We start from the raw sequence: 24,243 nt of genomic DNA on the forward strand, positions 1-24,243 counted from the left end.
TCCTCGCGATCACACATTGCCTCTCTATTTTCTCTCCCCCCCTCTCTCTCTCTATTGCAGCATGTACCATTCGATTACTTCTTTCCTTCACATCGCCGCCTTGCCATTGCCCCGTCCACTTCACAGGCTTGTGTGTATCTCCATCTCTCTTCACTGCATCGCTACCTAGGCTTCCTTCGCTACCTTAATAAGAGAGAGAGAGGGAGAGAGGGACATCTGTTGCCCTGCCTCCAAAAGACACAGACACACAGGAGCGAGAGAGAGAAGTCGTATTGATAGCAGCCCCTGCCCTCTCGTCTTGGGTTTGGAGAGAGAGAGAGAGAGAGAGAGAGAGAGAGAGAGAGAGAGAGAGAGAGAGAGAGAGAGAGAGAGAGCATCTGCCTCCTCGTCTCCCTCTGTTGTGTGCGCAACTGTAGCACCGAGAGCAATCGAGAGAAAGCCACCAATAGAGAGAGAAGGAGAACACCTATAAAGACAAAAAAAAAATTCTTATGCCCGCCACCTACCACGCTGCCTTTTCTGTTCGACATTAATTAAAAAAAGGATCTTTCTTGATTCCTTGAAAAAGGAATGAGAAAAACGTTTTGAGGGACATACCTAGGCAAACTTAAACTTCTTCAAGCATTAGACTACTTCGTTCCAGAAGCTCAACATTCTCTAATCCAAACACCAGACTCTTAACAAGCATGTTATGAGCGTCAAATGTTTTCCCTAATAAGAAGACAAAACCGCCCAATGTCAAGGACATGGAAAAGCGCACAAAAACAAGCTCTGGGTGTATGTACAACTCTATCATGCCATGCAACCAGGGGAAAAGTCTACTCCCAAAGCAAAGACGACTCAGGCCCTCTACTTTCACGAAAATGACATAGCAACGTTGGGAATTTGGTCGCCAACCTCTAGCTCTCCTAAGAAAATTAGCATATTATACTCAGTATTGTATAATATACATGTATATGCATATGTATCAAAATTTTCCCCTGAGAAAGTGCTTTGGTCCGCCCTTCCAAGTTCCACCATTTTCAAAAAATAGCTTTTCATAGGAAATTTTGCCACTGCACCTTGTGCCCCCTCTCCCCCCCAAAAGTGAACCACCCACCCAATGTGCCCACCTTCTCACCGACTTGCTAGAGCGGCTCTCACAACACTCCTGTGAAGGGGTCCCTTGTAACAAGAGGACACCAAGAGTCACAAGAAGATTTAGAAATTTTCTCATGTAGGAAAACGGAGTCTTTTCCAATGTTTTTCATACAATGAATAACATCATGAGCTTGTGCTCGAGAGGCGCCGCATACCTAGCTAGGTACGATTGGGGGCAGGCCTCGTACCTAGCTAGGTATGCAACGCCTCTCGAGCACAAGCTCATGATGTTAAGGTAAGTCACAATGTGGGAATTATTGTGAGAATTTGTCCAAAACTTCTTATGAGTGATAGCATGCCCGACCTTGCCGCATATTTAAAGGGCCTAGGCCTATCTAAAAGCAGTACATGAAACGCATTTGGTGCTAAAAGCTACCGGCGCCAAAAATAAGAAATCCGTACGCCTGCCATGTCAGCAATTCAGCAACGAAAATCTGTAGAGTGCCACGTGGCATGCTAGCACAATTCACGGAGCATCCGTACAACTCCCGCTTGATACGCAACGATTTCACTGTGTATGTGTGTATGTGTGTGCACTGTGGGTCGTCGCGTCTTTAATGGCTTTACACATCAGCAGTTAGTGATATCTCCCCTTCTTAAAAGAAGAGTAATCCTCCATGATTACAGTATATTTGCAAAACAACTCAAGTTAGCTCAATTCCATTTGACATTCACTTTTCTCATTCCCGGTCGGACCTCTTGATATTCCGGCCTAGCAAAATTAGCCATTATGCCCAGACCGTGCTGATCCCCAATGGGTGTCTCGATTCACTAAGATTACACATCCAAGGCAATCTCACCCAATTAAGAAATATTTAGTGGTTGACACATCACAATGCAACGGATGCTCACATATGCATGTTACAAGACACAACAAACAGTGCCGCTGAGCACTCCTCCGAGACGGACGATCTGCGGCATGAGGCAGCTACCTCGTCACTCCCCTCGCAAATAACCTAAAAAGGTCCGGGTCATGAGCTCAGAGGATTGATATGCTCCCCAAGCCACAGCCTGCGTCGCTTGGAGGTTTCAAGCATATAACTAAACGCTCCCCAGACACCCTATATGCGTCGTTCAGAGGTTTTCTAGCATACAACAAAACGCTCCCAGACACCTGGTTTGCATCGTTCCGAGGTCAAATCGCAATTCTTGAGGACTTCACCGAGGAGTACATCACAAATCATTGAAACCAATATTAAAAACCAGAGTCAAACAATTCTCAAATCGGTACCAAGACAGGTTTAAAGCAGATAACCATCCATTTCAAATAAATTTCAAATAGTACACAAAGCAAGTAGAAAATTTATTTGGGTTTTTTGTTTGGACATCCGAACTTTGAGGACGGAAGGTTTGTCCTTCAGCATCAAGGTAATTGTACGGTTCCGAATCTAGAGTGTCGCGTCATTCTTGTCATGCAAAGGCATGCCCAATAGAACGTCGCAATTTGTCCAACTTCATGATGTGGAAATCGGCTTTTCCATGGTATTCTTTGATGGCCACTGGAAGAGCACCAATAAGTGGTACCACCTTCTAAGTTTGGCCTGTGGCTAGCTCTGCCTCAAGTTCGCCACCTTGTGAATCATAGTCAAAATCCATCTTCTTGAGGAATTCGGGATGGATGAAGTTCTCAGTAGCTCAGGGGTCAAAGAAGATCAGGGCTTTCAAGTCGTTGACTTTGCCATAGGCTCCGCACAATTTCAAGATTAATTCCATAAATATCACGTACAAGGCCAATGGCAGGTCTAGCTCTCTTAGCCGCAGATGGTCCTGGGGATCTATCGATTGTCAGAGTGGGATGTTGCTTTGACGATGTAGAGGCTCTTTGAGGACATGTATTGAAAGTATGACCAGTTTGAAAACATTTAAAGCATCGGCCTCCTTGTAACAGGGTTTCTTGTTGACGCTATGTCACATGAGGCCTTTGAGCTTGACTTTTACGAGATTCCCAGGGATTTAGTTGTTGTTGCCGGGAGTTCTACTTGTTTGCCGTAGTGGCTTCTGTAGTAAACTCGAGCTTCCCTTTCATAAGTTTGTAGCCGACCGCGGCATGATCCATAAGCAGGAATCTTTAAACGTGATGGCATTCCAATGGTGTATTAATCGCATTGATCTTCCAAGGGAACCATCTTGAAGAAAGACATCGGAAGGTAGACGTCAAGAAACCTTTGGTAGTAGCTTTCCAAGGTCTCCGTGACAAGCATTTTCAGTTGCCCCATTCTGACAAGATCTGGACTGAAGTCATATAACTGCGTGCAAAATTTGTCTTGAAAGCTTGCCATGTCCTTGGAGCATGTGGTTGTGTCGCGATTGAACTCCACCACTGCATAGCATTATCTTCAAGAAATCTCGCTATTCCATAAATCTTTGATTCTTATGTATAATTCCCCAAAGCATAGATGTTGTCGAATTGTTGGAAGAACCGCAAAGCTTTCTTTTGATCTTTCACTCCAAAAAAGGTGAAATTTTTATTGTGGTGCTACCATCTTTGAAATCCTTTGGGTGGTTAGGCGCGTACCCCGGATATGGATAATAAGGATATCCATACGGGCTCAACAAGACAAAAATGTTGCATTCATTTCGTCTTTTAAAACATGCACTAGAATAATACATACATGAGAGAGCACATGTAACAGGTTCATTTTAGAAATTCCCATTTCAGAGTACTTCTATACATAAAATCACCAGCAGAATATTGTCAATCCATCAGTATCCTGAAATCTCAAAAGAAATCAGTTGGTGCTTAGAATAGGTGGGACGTTCTTAGCGCCCTTGATAATCTCAAATGGTGCCTCCCCGTAGACGTATGAACTGTGTTGTTGTAGGCAAACTCCACCAAGGACAAATACTTCTCCCATTTGTTGGAATTAGGGTTGCAGAGAAACGCACACAGCTTGGAGAAGACGAAGGAAGCTCAAGGCACACAATAGAGAGTGTGTTACTTAGTATGCAATAGAAAGATAGATAGCCCTAGAGTGATGGGCATATATACAATGCTCGGGGGAAAAAAACCTCCTAAAGAGGGAAAAAATGCCCCGTGGTCCTAGTGTGTTCACACACATCACTACCACATGTATATGGTAACAAATCCCCCCTGGAGTGATGCGGTGAACGAGAGCTGGCACATGAGTAAAGGAAAGTGCCATGCCCTGAGGACATGATCAGTCCACAAAGAGGAGTAAGCCCAAAGCTCTACGGAAAGCTTCAAGCTTCTCACGAGACAATGCCTTTGTGAAAAGATCTGCAAGGTTGTCCTGTGTTGGCACATAAGCCAAGCTGATCTCTCCTGCTGAGAGCCTCTCCCTCACATAGTGGTAATGCTCCTCAATGTGCTTTGTGCGAGCATGAAAAACTTGGGTTCCTTGCAACAACTGCCAATGCGCTCTCACTGTCAGTGTAGATAGTGTTGGCAGTGTCCTGTCCAACACCAAATCAGCCATAAGGCGTCTGAGCCACACAAACTCAACCATAGCTGTGAAGACTGCCCTGCACTCAACCTCACAACTCGAAGTGGGCCACAGTAGGTTGCTTCTTGCTCAACCATGATATACATGAACTGGCAAGCATGAAACAAAAACCACTTGTGGACACTCGCGTTGTCAAACACAACCAGCCCAATCTGAGTCCGAAAAAGCCTCATGTAAGTCTGGCGGCAATGATCCCCCCTTGGGATAAAACAAGCCAAGATGTAAAGTGTCACTAAGGTAGCGGAAAATCCTCTTGACAGTCTGCCAATGCTTAGACCCTGGGCTATGCATAAATCTGCTGACCTATGAGACTGCAAACTGAATATCTGGCCTCGTGTTGCATACATAAATGAGGCAGCCAACAGCAGTTTGGTAAAGAGTGACATTAGCAGGATCGCCAGCATCATGTAGACTCAACTTCAATCCTGTTTCCATGGGAGTGGCAATAGGTTTGCAATCCTCAAGTCCAAACTTACATAGCAATGTCTCTATGTAACTTTTCTGACACAAGGCAATACCACCATCACACTGCTTAAACTGTATACCCAAGTAATGATGCAACAGCCCCAAATCTTTCATCTTGAAAGTAGCATTCAAATCAGCCTTAAATTCAGCAATATGTCTCTCATTTGGTTCAGTGATCAGCAAATCATCGACATAAAGAACCACAATGAGAAGTACATCACCCTCACGCTTTACATACAATGTGCTTTCTGTTGGACTGTTACGAAAGCCTCGTTTAACCAAATGAGTGTCAGCTTTCTCATACCAAGCACGAGGAGATTGCTTCAACCCATACAAAGCCTTCTTACATCTGCACACTTTTTCCTCTTGTCCTTTTATGACAAAACCGCGAGGCTGTGTTACATAAACTTTCTCAAATATGTCACCATTCAAAAAAGCAGTAACAATGTCTGATTGATGTACATCCCAACCAAAATGAGCTGCCAATGCACATAGAAAACGCACAGTAGTCATACGACAAGTGGGAGCAAAAGTCTCTTCATAATCTATGCCTTTTTGCTGTGCATAACCTTTTGCAACAAGTCGAGCCTTATGGCGATCGATCTCACCATCCAGCTTGCCTTTCAACTTGTAAACCCACTTCGTACCAATGGCCTTTTTGCCAGGAGGCAAATCACATAAAGTCCATGTGTCATTTTCTATAAGTGCATCATATTCTGATTGCATGGCAGCTATCCAATTTTCTGAATTATGTGCTTCATCAAAAGACAGAGGCTCCTCAACATCATGTAAGCTAGACAGAGCCAAAGCATAACAATCTGATGCATAAGATGAATGGCGAGAGCCTGAACGCGTACGACTAGACAAAGGTGCATCCAATTTACTGTCACGCAAAGTGTGCACCAGCCATTTTGGCATGCCTCTAGCTTGCTCATTTTCAGCCCTTTCATCATCAAGTACATCATGTACATCTGCATCAGTAATAGGCTGATTTGTAACATTTTCAGAAACCCCATAGGCTGTACATTTGCCTCATTGGAAATTACATTCGTATTTCCACCACTGAAAAGAGGCAACAAAGTGTCAAAAATGTCCTGTGAGCTTACATTACTGTCTCTAGTACATGACAGCAAGGGCTGAACAGAATCTTCCACAAACACTACATCCTGTGAAACCAGAATATGCTTTGTTTGGGATGATATAACCTGTAACCTTTGCTTTCAGCACTATAGCCAACAAAAATACATTTGACAGCCTTATCATCCAATTTTCTGCGCTGTGTTTGTGGCACCAAAGCATATGCCAAACAACCAAAAACACGCATGTGCTCAATAGAAGGCTTTCTATCATGCCATGCTTCATATGGAGTAATAGACTGCAAAGCTTCGTAGGACACCTGTTAAGTACATAAGTGGCACACACGATGGCCTCAAGCCAAAAAGAATGCGGCAAAGCTTGACTTTTGACCATACATCGTGCCATTTCCGTCAGTGACCTGTTTTTCCTCTTAGCAACACCATTTTGCTGAGCTGTATAAGGCACTGTACATTGGTGTTTTATCCGACGACTAGCCAGAAATGCATTAAATTCATAAGACATATACTCCCCCTCGATCGGAACGGATGGTGCCCATAGTACATCTCGAGACATTTTCAGCCATAGCCAAAAATTATTTGAAGCACATAAAAACTTCGGACTTCGCTTTAAGCGGAAATACCCATGCATGCTGGAGTAATCATCAATAAAAGTCACGAAGTTAAAGGTAATTGCCCAAGGACGGAGTTTGCATAGGCCCCAAACATCACTATGCACAAGCTGCAACCTGCATGTGGCCCGAACTGAACCATCCTTTGGAAACTTAGAACGCTGCATCTTACCCAAAATACAACCTTCACAAACATGTTTGACAGGTGCTTCAAGAGGCGGCAAAGAAGTAACCATATCAGATTTCTGCAAACGCAGCAAACTGACAAAATTCAGATGACCAAAACGTGCATGCCAAAGTTTTTCATCTGAAATAGCCCTTGAATCTACAACAGCATTTGCAAAAATTTTGTCCACACTTGTTATACAAAGTGAGCTTATACAGCCCACGGCACAAAAGGCCAGATGCAACAATTTCATCACCAAAACTGAGATCATGAACTGTACATCTGTCATCCACAAATTTGACTACAAGTCCAAGTCTAGCAAGTGCGGATACAGACAAGTTCTTCTTGATCCCAGGTACATAAAGTGCATCAACAAGTGTGAAGGAATCGCCATTTGCAGCAGTAAGCACAATCTTTCCAACTCCTTGAACCGGATAAGAGGCATTGTTGGCACAAGTGACTGAATTCCCATGAGGGACAGACTCGAGAGAGATAAACAATTCACGATGTGAGGTAATGTGCTTTGTAGCACCACTATCGAAATACCACACATGTGAATCTGCAGCAACTAACAAGCATGCATCATGGACAGCAGGATTATAAGTGCACTCTGTGCTAAAAGCCCATTCTGCATCACCATCAGCAACACAGTCTCCTTTCACAGAAGACTCAACAATGGCTGCATTTGTAGTGAAACCAACATTTGCAGTGGAACCACCCTCTTTCTTCTTAGCCTCTTTGGCCTTCAACTTAGGACACGACTTGATCAAGTGATCATTAGCTTTACAATAATGGCAACGCATCTTCTTTTTGCCCTTATCACTAGAGTTTCCAGACGAATTGCTGTCAGTAGAAGCATTAGGAACAAAAGTTTTGCCACTCGCAGCAAAACCATAAGAAGTGGCCGCATTGCTGTTACCACCCTTTCTTTGAGAAGCAATAAAAGCCTGTTCAGCTGCACGCTGCCTAGTTCTGTTTTTTTTTGGAAAGTGACTCTTGAAACAGCAATGTGCATAATGCATCAAACTTGACAACTTCAGGATTTCTTGGGTCATCAGTCTCCAAGTACTAGCAAAAGTCTGGTAGGAATCTGGTAAGGCATCAAGAACAGTCTGCACAAGGGAACTGTTTGAAATGACTTCACCTGCAGAAATAAGTTTCTCATTGATATCCTTAACACCAGCAAGGAAAGTGTCCATATCATCTTCCTCATGCATAACTTCAACTCCAGCTCTTCGACTCCAGCTCTTTACGCAGCAAAGCAATTTTAGACTCATTGCGGCTTACATAAAGACCTGCTAGAATATCCCAAGCTTGTTTTGCAGATTTTGCTGAACGAATGTGAGGAACAATGGTGCGCTTCACAGATAACGCAATCAATGCATGAGCCTGCGTATCCTTTACATCCCAACGAGCTTGTTCTGCCGTAGGCAAAACAACTCTAATAGCAGAAATCCTTGCAGCAAGACCTACAACATCATCAACATCGCCTACATCCTCAGAACCAGGACATACATCAATGCCCTGCACAATGTTCCAGACGCCCTTTGACACAAGAACATGTTGCATCATATAAGCCCACATAGAGTAGTTGTCCCATCCAACCTGTCCTCAGCAGCAAACATCTTGAACACATCTGTGTTGTTGTCAGCCATGGTAATGATGCACCTGATGTGAAAACTGCCCGAAAATAGGAGAAATGGAGCGGGAACAACACGTGCTATATAGCACAAACCGTAGAAGACTAAGAGCACCTGTTATGCAGAAAACGGCACTGACAGAAATTCTGCACAAAATGACGAAATAGCCTGTGCAGTATTGCCTGTAGTGGAAACGGAGGCTGAAATGAGGCCAAATCAGAAATCTGAGCAGACTAAGCTCTTTGATCTCTCCGAAATTTTTTGTCGACCAGCGAACACTTGCCAAAGCTCACTGGAATCGGAGAAAGTGAGCAGGCGTGTGCTGGAGCAGCTGGCGACTAAGCCCGGGAGGACGCAACCTGCTCTGATACCAATTGTTGGAATTAGGGTTGCAGAGAAACGCACACAGCTTGGAGAAGTAAAAAGGAAGCTCAAGGCACAATAGAGAGTGTTTTACTTAGTATGCAATTGGAAAGATAGATAGCCCTAGAGTGATGGGCGTATATACAATGCTCGGGGAAAAAAACCTCCTAAAGAGGGAAAAAATGCCCCAGCGGTCCTAGTGTGTTCACACACATCACTACCACATGTATATGGTAACACCATTGTGTCACGTGCACTCTAACGCTATGTGTACGTGGACAAGCTACTTCACAAAAAAGGGTTCAGTTCAGTTCAGTTAGCCTAGCTTAGGAAGTGTTCTGGCACTTTTGTGAGTCTGTTCGCAGACCGTGCATGTCCAGGCACTTAGAGTAGATGCATATCCTCTGGTTGCACACAGCATGATCATCAGATTACCATCACAACCCATCAGGAGCATTTTTACAGTGCATAGACCTATTTTCCCTATTTTAGCCATTTTTCACTTATTATTAATAAGTGACTTTGTTGAAAAACTGGGTAGGGCAATTTTGACAAGCAAGTATATAAGAAAACCTAGCGCTAGTACTTTTTGACAGAAGAGGCAGCAGGGACCAAGTGTCCAAAAGAGCACCTTCTCAGCAAGACCCCCCCCGGGCGGAACTCCTAGCGTTTTCACCCAACAAAGAGGCCAGCGTTTTCAGCTTTGCACATCAGCCCAGCGTTTTGCATTGTAGATCAGCTTGGCAATAGCAGGACCCAACAAATTCCCTAGCATTTTTGCACCAAGACACCAGATCACTTCTAGCGTTTTTGGTACAGCAGAACACCTAGCTTTTTGCAGATTCCCCACGACGGATTCAGCCTTTGCATCAGCATTTTCAGTTTTCAGCATCTAGACACCGCAGGTCAAGTTCCGAACGTCGCAGATCTCACCTTCCCGCAGCAGATCCTCGCCGCACAGTCAGATCAGCTAGCGTTTGCGAATTCAGCCCCGAAAACACAGATTTCAGCATCTGCGTTTTCAGTGCGTCGTCGCTCCGTCATCACTCCGTCGTCACCGACATAGAGTCAGAATTTAGCAGATACAAGATTTGCAGTTTTCAATCATTAGCGTTTTCAGATTTCAGCCCATCTCGTCGTCGTCCTCATCGTCGTCGACATCGTCGGCAAGTCTATTGCATTGTACAGATTGTGCAATCGATAGTAGACCACTCTCGCCATAGAGAGTGGGGCCTTCGGAGGAGGGTTTGACAACATTCTCGTGTCGTATTCTTCTCTCTCTATCTCTCAGTTTCAGCACCTTCATTCACAGTGATTACCACTTTGTTTGTGATCATTTGCACTCTCTCACTAAAGGAACGGAAGGCTCCCCCTTCCGTAAGAAAATGGAACCCTTGAGCATAGTTTGGAGCACTCATCTTGAGCAAAGTTCAACATTCACATCCGCTGCACCTGACATTTGTATCAGAGCTTTGGCAGTGTTCTATATCACTCAAGGAAAGAACGACAAGAATTTTTTTGCTTGTTGCGGTCGCACGTAACCTAAGTCCGCTTTGGCGTGTCGATTCCTAATCGTGTTTTTGAAGAGTGACGGAAAACCCAAGAAAAGGGCTTGTCCAGTCTCCCCTTGCTTCTCCTTTTACTTATTGAGAGCAGACCGTGCACTTAGCGGCTGGCCAATCGACGTAGGGTGGGAAAAAGCAACCTTGGTGTGAGCGCAAGGCCGCCAAGGGGTGCGTCCGTCGGAAAGAGAAGAGCTTGGGTAAAGAGAAGATCCTTCTCTAACACAGATTGCAAGCTAAAGACGAACCTCAAGAACCTCAAGACTCAAGAATCTCAAGAATCTCAAGAAACTCAAGACCCTCAAGAACCCAAGAAGAACCCAAGTTCCTCGTGAACTTAAGAACCCAAGACTTCAGTGTATGGTCATCACCCGAAGCGGAATGGATACTTCGCATGGAAGTGATGAACATAGAGGTGGAGAAGAATAATTTTCCCCACCAAGAGGTTTTTCCGACCCTCCCCCCTCCCCATCTATGCCAAGGATTGAACCAAATCCTATGGAGGCTTTGGTCAGGATGATGATGGACATGAGGATACAACGAGAAGTGCCACACAAAAAAAGAAAGGTAGAATTGGATCGTGAACATAGAGAAAGAAAGGAAAATTGGATCGTGAGCACGAAGAAAAGATGGCAGCCTTAGTGTGTAAGGACGAGCAAGCACGCTTGGCAGCCGCAGAAAGAAAAGCCGAATTCGATCGCAAGTGCGAAGAAAGACGGTTAGAGCATATCCTACTATTTTCTAATGTGCAGGCACAGATTGAAAAGAATTAGGAGAAGGAGACTCTTTCAGTCTCTTCTTTTCCAAAGAACGAAACACATGATTTGCATAATAATGATAAGCATGGTGAATTGCATGATAATGATAAAGCATGATGATTTGTATGATCAAGATGTGATTATTCACAAGCATAATGAATTGCATGATAATGATGTGATTATTCACAAGCATGTTGAATTACAGGATAAAGATATGATTGTTCACAAGGATGATGGTTTAGTTGAAGCTTTTTCTAGTGAAGCTAACCTCATTGCCGATTCTATCAATCACGATGAACCGATCTTGGCTCTCGAGTCGAGGTCCAAAGAACCCCCACAGGAAGTATTCTGTGTTCAAATGATTAGTCAGCACTCATTGTTCGAGTGTTTCATTCGTGATGCTTTCCTGTATTTTAGTCACCGTCTTTATGTGATCCCTTTTCATAGGCATGACATATGGTATGATGAACACGATTCACTCATGAATGAGCACGGATGTATGCGGTTTACTCATGGAAAGATGAAATATTTGCACCCAAGGAGTTCAAAAATTCCGTATCTCTTCCTTGGCATGACACAGTATCGAAAGAGCACAAGAAGGATTGAGCATCACACATCGGCATTTCCATTGTGATTTGCCACAATTGATTGATTTAGATCAGAAAGTCAAGATTCGATTCCATTGTTTGCGTGTGTTTGATAGACGGTTTGGCACTCCGTTTATATGTTCATCTACATTGCATGCACAGTTTTTAAAGAAGACTAGAATTTTTCTAGTCACTTTACATGGAATGGGTATGTTCATGTTTTTCTGTTGGAAGTGGTTTCAGGAATTTTCATTCTTGGAGCTTCTTGAAGAAGGTAGACGCAGGACTATCGACAAAGTTGAAGCACTGAAGGAGCCGCAGATGACTTCGTGTTGCTTTCGGCGCAGTCCAAAGAAGCAAGCATTGCAAACCTTTATGAAGTTCAAGTATCGCATGACCCACGCATCACAGTAGGCCAGCGAAGAGTCCTTCCCAGGATTCCAGACGCTGTTGGTGATCTTTCTCGACGCCATACAGTTCGGTACTAGTACCTCACTTTGAAAAGGAGAGGATGTCACGTGCACATATAACCCTATGTGGACGTGGACAAGCTACTTCATGACAAGGGTTCAGTTCAATTCAGTTAGCCTAGCTTAGGAAGTGTTCTGGCACTTTTGTGAGTCTGTTCGCAGACCGTGCATGTCCAGGTACTTAGAGTAGATGCAGATCCTCTGGTTGCACACAACATGATCATCAGATTACCATCACAACTCATCAAGAGCATTTTTAGTGCATAGACCTATTTTTCCTATTTTTGCCATTTTTCACTGATTATTAATAAGTGACTTTGTTGGGAAACTGGGTAGGGCAATTTTGACAAGCAAGTATATAAGAAAACCTAGGGCTAGCACTTTTTGGTGGAAGAGGCAGCAGGGACCAAGAGCACCTTCTCAACAAGACCCCCCCCCCCCTGGGCGGAACTCCAAGTGTTTTCAGCCAACAAAGAGGCCAGTGTTTTCAACTTTGCAAATCAGCCCAGTGTTTTGCATTGCAGATCAGCTTGGCGATAGCAGGACCCAGCAGATTCCCTAGCGTTTTTGCAGCAAGAGACCATATCAGCCCTAGCATTTTTGGATCAGCAGAACACCTAGTGTTTTGCAAATTCCCCGCGACAGATTCAGCCTTTGCATCAGCATTTTCAGTTTTCAGCATCTAGACACCGCAGATCAAGTTCCGAACCTCGCAGATCTCACCTTCCCGTAGCAGATCCTTGCCGCACGGTTAGATCAGCCAGCGTTTGCAGATTCTACCCGGAAAACACAGATTTCAGCATCTGCGTATTCAGCGCGTCGTCGTCGCATCGTCGTAACCGACATAGAGTCAAAATTCAGAAGATACAAGATTTGCAGTTTTCAGCCATTAGCGTTTTCAGATTTCAGCCCGTCTCGTCGTCGTCCTCAGACATCGTCGGCATGTCCATTGCATTATACAGATTGTGCAATCAATAGTAGACCGCTCTCGCCATAGAGAGTGGGGCCGTATTCTGGTGTCGTATTCTTCTCTCTCTATCTCTCAGTCTCAGCACCTTCATTCACAGTGTTTACCACTTTGTTTGTGATCATTTGCACTCTCTCACTAAAGGAACGGAGGGCTCCCCCTTCCATAAGAAAAAGGAACCCTTGAGCATAGTTCGGAGCACTCATCTTGAGCAAAGTTCAACATTCACATCCGCTGCACCTGACACATTGAGTGTGCTGATCAGAGATGTATGATTTCAACAAGTCAAAAACCACTGAATTTGTTATCTCTGATTGCCCATCTGTCTATGGGTGGGAAGAGGACAAGAATTGTAGCCGTATACCAATGTTATCCCAGATTGCCCTCCAAAAAAAAACTAGTAAAGTGGGAATCTCTATCTGAAACTATAGACCTAGGCATACCATGTAGTTGAAAAATCTGCGAGACAAATAGTTTAGCCAAATGATTGGGCTCAACTATCTTCTTGACCAGAATAAAAGTGAGATGAAAGATGAAGTCCGTTGCTATACTTTCCTACAGTTGGCTAGGTATAGGTAAAGGTTCCAGAAGACCTGGTGTCTTCTGCCTGTCAAACTTGACCTTTTGGCATACTAAACAATTGCGAACAAACTCATCCACATCCTTTTTGAGCCTTGGCCAACAGAAGAAGCGTTCCACACCTTTTAAGGTGGTGTCTATGCCGTGATTCCACAATGCTTGTGTAATACACAACATGTTTTTTTCCCCATCAAATAGCCTTCCTTGATGGAATAGCCTGCAACTACCTCCCCACTCTGTAATCAGTCAAAGATGTTTGCAAAATTTGGATCTATGGCGTGCTGATCTCATAGTTACCCGGAACAGAAAATTGGAATGCACGTCTGAAACACCGAACGGGAAATTGGGATGGGAACGGGGAATGGAGACCTGAAAATGGCAATTCCCTGTAACTATGACTGATCGACCATATCCTCAAAGCTATAATGATGAATCACCGAAAGAGCCAAAATCAATGTCTTGCGAGACAATGCGTCTACCTCCACATTTTTCTGTCATTTTTTTGTCCCTGAACATGGACAATCTGAAAATGAAATTGCTCCAAAATGTTTGCTCACCGCATTTGCTTGTCTGAAAGCTGTTTTTGAGGCAAGAAGGATCGCAAACTCTGGTGGTGAGTGAACACTGTAAAATCGGCTTCGAGTAAAAAGTGTGGCCACTTAGTAAGAGCATGAATGATTGCCAGAAGCTCTTTCTCATAAATCTATGCAACCGGTTCTGGTCGTGAAAACATTCTGCTCTTGTAAGCTATAACATGGCCCTCCTCCATCAAGACCGTTGCCAGACTGCGACCACATGTAACAGACTTGGACACTCCAAGCCGAGAATCTACCTCAACACACCTGAGCTAACTGAAAGAACTGAACAAAACTGAGAGAGAGAAGAACTGAGAGAGAGAAGACATGGCACGGCGTAGTTCCACGCCCAAAGAGAGACCGGCCACAAAGACTAGTGCCTCGTTCGGTATTTCTTTATTAATAATGCTTCACAAAGTACAATGTCCGAGGGTCCTCGTCTCAGCAGCGCTCCCAAGCTTAACTGCCTTAGACTAAGGCCCTGGCACTAAATTTATAGGCCCTAGGCCTTCCAAAAGCACTACATATGAAAAGCTTCAAGTCTAAATGCATCTTGGCCCAAAAGCTAGTGCTAGGGAGAGCCAATACGATTTGCGAAAATCCGTACAGGTGCCATGTCAGCAACGTAAATTACTGATGTCTGTACAGCCTGTCACGTCATCAGCGGCCCTCCTCGCCACTTTTAGTCTCGAGTCCCTTAGGCCCCATCAGACAGGACCCCATAAGAGTGGAACAACTTATAAAATAAGTGTCGTTCAATTTTCAGGCCTCTCGCATAGGTTCTGCAAGTTGATACAACTTCTTTTGCATCTTTCAGTAGGGTTCTTGTCATGTGTGCACTTCACTTGCACTGCATGGACATGCTTCTACTATAGTCTAGCATGAGTCTAGCTTAGGACTGAGCCTAGCACCTTTGTGAGCCTCTAGCAGGACGTGCATGTTCACGCCGGTCATAGTTGCATACCCTCTCTTGCACAATACTCCAGCATACAGGTAAGTGCCGCATGTGAACCACCTCTTATTATGGCATTTTTTAAGAGGTCATTTTCAGCCTATTTTTACAAGGTCGTGGGGCTGCCTTTCTGCCTACTCGACCCAGCTCTTAGCACATATATAAGGAGCTATATGGGCCCTAGTTGGAACCAGAAGACGCAGGGAAAGCAGAGCACCCAGCCGTGCCACATGACCAGCAACAGTTCAGCATTCTCTCAGCATGAACATCCCTTGATCATCAGCGTTTTTCAGCCTTGATGGTCAGCGTTTTTCAGCCAAAACAGCCAGCACTTTCAACTTTGAAGACCCAGCAGATTTCAGCCCTAGCCTCGTCATTGGTTGCAGTCCCTTAACCATCAGCATTGCTAGCAGATTCCGGCATTTAGCCGTAGCATCATCGTTGACATCATCGTCATCGTTGTCGTCATCATCGTGTCATCGTCACCGTCGTCGACACAGTACCCCAGCACCTAGTACCCCTTGTGCCTTGGCTTGGCATAAGGATCCAGAGAACCTCCTCGTCGTCGTGGTCATCCTCGACATAGATCCATAGAACCTCGTCTCGACATCATTGTCGTCGACACAAACCCATCAATACTTCGTCGTCGACATCACCGTCATTGACACGAACCCATCAGTACCTCGTCGTCACCGACGACATAGATCCATCAGTACCTCGTCGTCGACATAGACCCATCAGTACCTTAGTACCCCGCAATATCCCTACCCAGCATCAGTAGCATCAGTACCCATTAGCGTCAGCATCTCATCATTTAGTCATTGTACCAGCATTGTGCAAGAATAAAGAAAGTACTTGCTCTGGCAAAAGAGCAAGGGGACCCTTGAGGTTTGGGACCTGACATTCGATGTTGTCTCTTTCTCTCTCTCTCTCTCTCTCTCTCTCTCTCTCTCTCTCTCTCTCTCTCTCTCTCTCTCTCTCTCTCACTCTCTCTCTCTCTGTCTCTCTCTTTCATTCAATTCAGTTCAGTTCTTTCAAGTGAAGTAAAGTGTCCCTTTGTTTGTGCGGAGTACTAGATCCGAGCTAAATCCATAAACACTTCCGCTGCAACTTCGCGAACTCAAGGGAACAACCACCAAGAACCCAGAAACCTCTTTCGGGTTTTTTTTTTTCCTGAAACAATCTTTAAGTCCCGATCATGGCTGCCATGTCTTTGAAGGAAGATCAACATCGGATACACGACAATCCATATTTTGAGTACCAAGATCTACTTGCCTCGTATGCGATATGGAAAGAGTTGGAGACAGGATCCCTAAAGCTCTTCTACATTCGCATTTGCATGTAGCGTGCATCCATTTCGTCGACAAGAAATCCTTGGAAATACCTCCGAGCACCCTTACCTTTTTTCATCTTAACCCGGAATGTTTTCACAATAGGACTATTCGAAAGGAAGTTAGCTTGCAAGGCAGAGTCGGCATGAAGGCTGGTATTCAGCCTGGCACCTTTGTGAGCCTCTAGCAGGACGTGCATGTCCAGGTTGGTCATAGTTGCATACCCTCTCTTGCACAATACAGTCATTCCAGCATACAGGTAATTGCCGCATGTGAACCACCTCTTATTATGGCATTTTTTAAGAGGTCATTTTCAGCCTATTTTTGCAAGGTCGTGGGTCTGCCTTTCTACATGCTCAACCCAGCCCTTAGCACATATATAAGGAGCCCTATGGGCGCTAGTTGGAGCCAGAAGACGCAGGGAAAGCAGAGCACCTAGCCGTGCCGCATGACCAGCAGTAGTCCAGCGTTTTCTCAGCATGACCAGCCCTTGATCATCAGCGTTTTTCAGCCAGAACAGCCAGCGTTTTCATCTTTGAAGACCCGGCAGATTTCAGCCCTAGCCTCGTCATTGGTTGCAATCCCTTAACCATCGGCATCGCTAGCAGATTCAGCATTCAACTGTAGCGTCGTTGTCGTCGACACAGTACCCGAGCACCTAGTACGCCTTGTGCCTTGGCTCGGCATAAGAATCCACAAAACCTCATGCGTCGTCGTCGTCGTCGTCATTGACATAGATCCACAGAACCTCGTCGTCGACATCATCGTCGTCAACACAGACCCATCAGTACTTCGTCGTCGACATCACCGTCGTCAACACATACCCATCATTACCTCGTCGTCGACATCATCATCGTCGACATAGACCCATCAGTACCTTAGTACCCGCACTATCCCTCAGTACCCAATAGTACTCAACATCCGTATCATCAGTACCCATTAGCATCAGCATCTCAGCATTTAGTCATTGTCCCAGCATTATGCAAGAACAAAGAAACTACTTGCTCTGGCAAGAAAGCAAGGGGGCCCTTGAGGGTTTGGGACCCGACATTCGGTGTCATCTCTTTTCTCTCTCTCTCTCTCTCTCTCTCTCTCTCTCTCTCTCTCTCTAACAAAGAAATTACTTGCTCTGGCAAGAAAGCAAGGGGACCTTGAGGGTTTGGGAACCGACATTCGGTGTCGTCTTCTCTCTCTCTCTCTCCTCTGTCTCTCTCTCTCTCTCTCTCTCTCTCTCTCTCTCTCTCTCTCTCTCTCTCTCTTCTCTCTCTCTCTCTCGTGTCTCTTCTCTTTCATTCAATTCAGTTTAGTTCTTTCAAGTGAAGTAAAGTGTCCCTTGTGTTTGTGCTGAGTACTAGATCCGAGCTAAATCCATAAACACTTCGCTGCACCTGCCAGTTATGACCCTCTTTGTCTTCGTTCTTCAGGTAATGCCACGTCATCACTTTGTGATGTACTCCCCTCTTGAAAGAATTGTAAATCGCCCTAGACACTGACTCTAAGTACCGATGCACTAGACAACACATATCCAGTACTTGCATGAAGACGACAACCACTCAAGATTCACATGATATTCACATCACTATCCCCGTCGAGATCTTAGATGAGAATCATGATCACCGTAATGTATTTAGCAATCACATCCAGATCTCTCGCGGATATCTTGATTGACTAAATCTTGTTACTATCATATCCACATCACTCCTCAAGTGAGCAAGACTGAAATGCTGCAGTCATCTCGTCTTTCAAACATGCACTCAAACACGACACACATGAGACAACACATATAACAAATTTATTTAAAGAATTCCCATTCCAAAGTAAATATTTTCATGAGTCATACAAAAAAATACTATCAGCTCGTCAATAACCTTGAAATCTCAAAAGAAATTAGTGACTTTAATCCATCTGGGTAATCTGTGACAAATGAGCGGAGTAACTCTCCTCTTGTGCAGTCTGCACCACACTAGATTCACCCTGCTGATCATCGATAACTCTTGGAATAGTCGAAGCTAGACCAAAACCTCAAGTAAAGCTCTAAAATCCAAGGAGTATTTGCTAGGTCCACCTCCTCCATCCATTCCGCATTCAATGCCGGATGGTTCTTAAACTTGACTAAGTACTGACGTATCAGCTTACCTTTCACTTTCCTTTCCTTGTGAGACAGTTTCTATTTTGGAATGAAAATCTCCTCTATTTCTTCCACTTCGGGTTGCTCCTCTGGCTCCCAGTCCACTGTAGCTCACCTTTGAAAGGTCTCAACGAACTCACATGAAATGCATTGTGAATCTTCCAAGTATCTGGTAACTTCAGTCTGAAGGATACATCATTTATCTTTTCCAGAATCTGGGAAGGACCACAGTATCACATACTCAACTTTGGAAAAAGTCCCTCCTTACCCTTTCCTTCTATAGGCGTGCCTTCTCAAACCGTAGAAGCACCCAGTCATCTTCCTTTAACTGCAAGTCACGTCAATTCTTGTCCGCCGCCTTCTTATGCCATGCTTGAGACTTCTCAAGAGCCTTGCGCACCTTTGCAAAAGTAGTATCTAGATCTTGAGCATATTGATCTGCTTCAGAAATCTTATCCTTGGTGCTTAGAATAGGTGACACCTTCTTAGCACCCTCGATGATCTCAAATGGCCCCTTCCCGTAGACGTATGTACTGTGTTGTTGTAAGCAACTCCACCAAAGGCAAATACTTCTTCTACTTACCTTTATGATTAGAGATATAAGCCTTCAACAAGTCCAAAACCATTGAATTTGCTATCTTTGATTGCCCATCTGTCAATGGGTGGAAAGAAACAAGAATTGTAATCCAGTATCAATATTCTCCCAGATTACGCTCCAAAACAAAATAGTAAAACGGGGATCTCTATCTGAAACTATAGATTGAGGCATGCCATGTAGTGGAAATGTCTATGAAACAAACAGTTTCGCCAAATGATCAAGCTTAACCATCTTCTTGACCGGAACAAAATGAGCCTGCTTGCTAAACTTGTCTGACTGTTGTCCAAATGCCATCCCACTCTGAGTCTTGGAAAGATCAAAAATGAAATCCATTGCTATACTTTCCCAGGTCCGCTAGGTATGGTAAAGGTTGCAAAAGACATGGTGTCGTATGCCTGTCAAACTTGACCTTCTGGCATACTAAACAACTGCGAATAAACTTGTTCCGCATCTTTTTTGAGCCTCGGTCAATAGAAAAACCTTTCAAGGTGGTTTCTATGCCATGATGGCCCGTAAAAGATGGACAATGGTACTCTATCAAAACCTTATTCTACAACGCTTGTGTAACACAACAAGTTTTCCCGCATCAAATAGCCTTCCTTGAGAGAATAGCCCATAACCACTTCCCCACTCTGTAATTGATCAAAAATGTTTGTAAAATGAGGATAGGATAGTTGTGGTGATGAACCGCCGAGATAGCCAAAACCAAAGGTTTACGAGACAGTGCATCCACCACCACATTCTTCTGTCCCTTCTCGGAAAGCTGTTTCTGAGACAAGAAATAGGGCAAAACTCTGGTGATCGGTGGACACTGTAAAATCGGTTCCAAGTAGAAATTGTCACCACTGAGTAAGAGCATGGATTACTGCCAAAAGCTCTTTCTGATAAATCTGTGCCCACAAATGACCTATACTGTCAAAAAATCATGTCCATCATCTTATGGAACGTTGCAAGAGCATTCATGAGACCAAAAGGCATCACCAAATACTCATATATCCAAAGGACGTCCTGAATGCGGTCTTGTATACATCACCAAGGGTTCAGTGAGAGCCTTCCGTACTTAGTGAGAAATGCGTGCAATGATCAAAACAACGAGAGAGTGGAAATTGTGAGTGCAAAGTGCGTGAGAGTACTAGAGAGAGAGAGAGAGAGAGAGAGAGAGAGAGAGAGAGAGAGAGAGAGAGAGAGAGAGAGAGAGAGAGAGACGACCAGATGGGGTCCCAAACTCCCCTCCAAGGGACCCCCTCTCTATCGCTAGAAAGGTATTTGTTGTAGATTGCACAAAGGCTCGCACAATGCTTCTAGATGCTGTGGTACTTGACGACGACGATGATGATGTTGACGGTGGCTAAGGGCTGAAAATGAAAAACGCTAGGGCTGATGCTAGCTGAAACTGATCGCTGATCTAGTGTTGAATCTGCAACTGTGCCGGCAACGACGACAACGATGCTATGCAAAAACATTGGTGGCTGAAATCTGAAAACGCTGGCTGATTTGACGGCAATGGGCTGATTTCCGGCGAAGGTCTGCTGCAGGATATGGTGAGGATCTGCAAGGCTATGGCTGAAATTGCTAAGTGTATTGGCGTTTTTCACAAGGCAGAAAACACTAGGCTATTCCTTTCAAAAATTCTGGGGTGTTGAGAAAACGCAAGAGGTGTTGGTCCTACGGTGCACTGCTTGCCTGTGCTCCTTGGCCTTTCTTACTCTGTGTCTTCTGCTTCTGGCTAGCACCCCATGGGCCACATATATAGGTGCATACAGGTGGGTCGAGTAGCATCCTTCAGAATCCAATTGGAAACACCCTCAAAACTCACACATTTCTTTTGCCTTTCGGGCATTCTCAAAAGTAGATCTCCGGCCTAAGTAGCCTGGATAATCTATTGCTCGACTCTGTTTCTGCGGGTGCCTCTTGGTCTTCATGAGGCTATTGACTAGCCTTTCTACTACTTCCTTGAATTCATCTTCTGAGTACACCTTCTGAGCTAGTGTTGGTGTATGCGTCTTCTTCAAAGTTGACTTCAGAGGTGAACGGATGGTGGTACACCATCAAGAATGCATATCCTCAAGCAGATGCTTGATCAAAAATTTCGCATACTAGGATCCTTGGAATACTGAAGCATCAATTGAGCACAAGCGTCGACTTGCTATTGATGTTGCATCTCCATTCTTTCGCATTCATAAGGTGAAGATAGGCCGTACTCTTCTGAATCTTCAGAAGATGGTCGATGTGTGCTTGAATTTCCATTATTCTCTCCTGAACTTGAGTGGTCAAGTGCCACAGTTTCCTCCTGGTGGGATTCGTCGACTAAATCCATGTGTGCTCCAAGTAAAGGGATCGGATCCTTTGTAGAAGAATCGTTTGAGCTCTTATACCACTGTAATAGACTTGGACACTCCAAGCCGAAGATCTAATGCAACACACGTGAGAAATCTGAAAGAGAGAGACGACACGGCACAGTGGAGTTCTGCGCCCAAAGAGACTGACCCCAAAGACTGGCACACCTTCTCGGTATTTCTTTATTATTATGCTTCACAAAGTACAATGTCTGAGGGTCCTCTTCTCTCAGCAGTGCTCCCCAGCTAATCTCGAGGAGAGAGGCCTTGGCAATTCTTATAAAGGCCCCTGGCCTAAAAGCAATACATTAAAAGCATCAATTCTAAACGCATCTGGCTCCAAAAACCTAGCGCTCCCAACAGCCTGCATGATTTACAAAAATCCATACGACTGCCACATCATCAGCGTAAAAAGCGAGGTTCGTGCAGCCTGCCACATCATCAACGCAATTTGCAAGTGTCCGTACAGTTGTCACGTCAGCACGTTCCACGCAAGGCTTGAATGCATGTGTGTGTGTGTGTGTGTGTGTGTGTGGCCTTGCTCTATTTTTTTAAGTCTAGTGTCTCTAAGCCCGTCGGACAAGGTCCCATCAGTTGGTGGGAATTGTACTTTAAAAATAGGCCACTCGGTAAGCCTTGTAAGTTTGGTAAACCTTCATTTGCCTCTTTCACTAGGGTTTGGACCCATCTTTGTCCAGAGCCGTCCTTTAGGTCATGTGACGTCATCACTTTGTGACAAAGATGACCTATGAGAGTGCCTGTCAAAAGGAATGAGCATGGAGCCAGACCATTCTCCACTCTACCCCCTCTGACCTCCTTGCCAGAGACTCGATCCCGAATGGACACCGCATCCTCTGAGAAGATCACCATTATGCCAAGCTTGCACACCGCGTGCACGTACATAAGATGGAATCCCAACTTTAGAGCATAAAGAACCTTGGAGATATGCAAACCCCCTCTGCTATCTAGAATCAACTCCATGGAACCCTCGCTGTGAATAGGAATGTCAGATTTGTTGCCAATGAAAATGGTACCGCAGCAGTCACCGCATGTTGGTGGACAAAATATCCTCTGAGGTGTCATGTGTTGGGAGGCACTACTATCAAGAATCCAATCACGACCATCTCTAACCACAAGTGTCGTCTCAACCTTTGACGCATAGTAACAGGGAACGGGCCGAATGGACCCTAAATGTTACGAAACAGCGTTCCGGAGGGGTTAGTCTCCCAAAACGGAGTCGGAACGGAACACCGTTCGAGAACGGAGTGTAGCCGGAACGATGACCCGAACGGGGCGGAACGGCTAAACGGGAATCCAAAACGGTCAAATAAAAAAGTCAACTTTTTTTGACTAGCCATTTGGGCGCATGTTTGGGGCTGGTTGGGGGCTATTTGGGGACAGGTTTGGGGCTATTTGGAGGGCTGATTTGGGGCTGTTTGGAGGCTTGTCTCACCTATTCCTCAAGCTCTCAACATCTCTACTGAGCTACTCTCCTTGCTAAAGGTTAAGCTTAGACATGGAGCTCTAGCTTCTACCTATTCTTTTTTGGCGGAAAGCACAACACCCTCAAAGAACAAATGTGGCTTCTATCTCTCTTTCTCAAGCTCCATCCCTCCCTCTCGTGTCTCAAGCTCCATTCCTCTCTCTCTCTCTCTCTCTCTCTCTCTCTCTCTCTCTCAAGAGTCAAACTCTATTCTTGTCTCAAGCTCCGTCATCGTAAAACATGTCTAAATATGGCTCTAATTAGGATAGTCGAATTCAAAAGCTTAGCTTATAGTTTTTCACTAACATATGAGCCTATAATACATATAATATATATAGTTTCTTTGGTCTACCATTCCGGTCCCGTTCCCCGTTCCCGTTCCGGGTAACTATGCTTTGATGTCCTTGGAGAATTCTCCAAGACTAGACTCTCCAAATAAACAAAGGTTGGTGACTACATCGCCGCCGTCATAAAAGTCAAAGCATCTCCAACTCGCTTTGGACACTTCTGCCACTAATGGCCCTTTTCTCCACAATGATTTCCATGTCGATCTGCCTTTGTCACGTGCACATCTAACCCTCTGTGCATGTGGACAAGCTACTTCAGATCTAGGGTTCAGATCAGCTTAGGAAGTGTTCTGACACCTTTGTCAGCCTGTGTGCACAGGCCGTGCATGTCCAGTAACATAGAGTAGTTGCATATCCTCTGGTTGCACATAGCATGATCATCAGCATTATAGTCGTAGCCACCCATCATGAGCATTTTACAGTGCACAGAACCCATTTTTCCTATTTTAGACATTTTTCACTTATAATTAATAAGTGACTTTGTTGGGAAACTGGGTAGGGCAAATTTGCTAAGCTCTATAAAAGAAAGCTAGCGCTAGCACTTTCTGGCAGAAGAGGCAGCAGAAGTCCACCAACTTACAATGCACCGTCTCAGCAAGACCGGCAGGTGACCAAGCGTTTCTAGCC

This window comes from Adiantum capillus-veneris, chromosome 4 (genome assembly GCF_014529385.1).
Source record: "Adiantum capillus-veneris isolate H3 chromosome 4, ASM1452938v2, whole genome shotgun sequence".
NCBI classification, from domain to species: Eukaryota; Viridiplantae; Streptophyta; class Polypodiopsida; order Polypodiales; family Pteridaceae; genus Adiantum; species Adiantum capillus-veneris.